The sequence below is a fragment of the Rutidosis leptorrhynchoides genome, chromosome 4, assembly GCF_046630445.1.
Source record: "Rutidosis leptorrhynchoides isolate AG116_Rl617_1_P2 chromosome 4, CSIRO_AGI_Rlap_v1, whole genome shotgun sequence".
Taxonomy (NCBI): domain Eukaryota; kingdom Viridiplantae; phylum Streptophyta; class Magnoliopsida; order Asterales; family Asteraceae; genus Rutidosis; species Rutidosis leptorrhynchoides.
In genome coordinates this window covers 133664825-133666286 of record NC_092336.1, presented here as the reverse complement: position 1 = coordinate 133666286, position 1462 = coordinate 133664825, and the positions used below count along the sequence as shown (strand labels likewise).

The window sequence follows — 1462 nt, the reverse complement described above, 5'->3', positions numbered from 1 at the left end:
CCGATTTTCTTTCACCTATCAACCTTGCTAGGTTGCTCACTTCTTGTTCCAAATTTTGAATAGAAGCTTGTTGATTTCTAAATGCTTGAGCATTTTGTTCATTGGTTTGTTTCTGAGATGTGAAAAACTGTGTTTGAGATTCAACTAGCTTTGACATCATATCTTCTAAATTTGGCTTTTTATCATCGGTTTGTGGTGATTTATTTTGAAAATTAGGTCTTTGATGATTGTAAGTATTGTTGGATACTTGTTGATTACTAGGACCTTGTTGGTTGTTCTATGGAACATTTCAGTTATAATCCTGGTTTTGATTGTAGATCGGTCTTGGCGGTTGATAATTATTCTGATAATTATTTCCAGGCCTTTGGTTTATTTATGAAACATTCTCCCTTTGTTTCATTGTTAGTTCAATACTGAGACAATCTTTTATTAAATGTGGTCCTCCACACTGCTCACAACTAATTCGTATTGAGTGTATATCCTTAGTCATCTTTTCCGTTCGTCTCTCGACAGCATCTATCTTTGCAGAAATGGAATCTAAGTCATGGCTAGAATCGGCTCTAGCTGCTTTAGATGATCTAACGATATCTTTTTCTTGATGCCACTCATGTGAGTGGGAAGCAGTGTTATCAATAATTTTGTAAGCGTCAGTTGCTGTTTTCTTCATAATGGAACCACCAGCTGCTATATCGATATCTTTTCTTGTAGTGATGTCGCATCCTTGGTAGAATATTTGTACTATTTGACAAGTGTCTAAACCATGTTGCGGACATCCTCTCAATAACTTTTCAAATCTTGTCCAAGCCTCATATAAAGTTTCATTTGGCTTTTGTGTGAACGTAACAATTTCTCCTTGAAGTCTCACGGTTTTAGATGCCGGAAAGAATTGTTTAAGAAATTTTTCAACTAAAATGTCCCATGCATCAATCGCCCCTTCAGGTAACGATTCTAACCAATCTTTGGCTTCTCCTTTTAAAGTCCAGGGAAATAACATGAGATATATTTGTTCATCCTCCACTTCTCGGATTTTAAATAGTGTACAGATCCTATTAAAGGTACGAAGATGTTCATTTGGATCTTCCTTCGGTGCACCACTAAATTGGCATTGATTTGTCACCACGTGTAGAATTTGTCCTTTGATTTCATAATCTGGTGCATTAATGTCTGGTTGAGTAATTGCGTGACCTTGGCCAGTGCGTTTAGCTCTCATTCGGTCTTCCATACTTAGAGGTTCCAGATTCTCCATAATTGAATTTGTTGAATCTGAATCACTATAGGATTCTGATTTAATGGTTGGTTCCTCAACAATCTCTGTTTGAATGATTGGTGGTTCCGGAGGAAAGATTAATGGTTCAGGATCTCTGAATTGTCCCTGAAGATCCTCCGGATTCTCAATTGTGAGGTCGGGTTCAAAAAATGGATTATCGGAAATTTGAATTGGAGTACTTGGTTGACTAGATGA

General features: G+C 36.9%; 1 non-coding gene across 1 annotated transcript; it reads left to right on the top strand.

Moving 5' to 3' along the window:
* The first annotated feature begins 755 nt into the window (after positions 1–755).
* LOC139846138 (small nucleolar RNA R71) lies at positions 756–862 on the top strand. The gene has a single exon (XR_011758878.1). It is a non-coding gene; the product is annotated as a small nucleolar RNA R71 (small nucleolar RNA).
* Positions 863–1462: the final 600 nt, after the last annotated feature.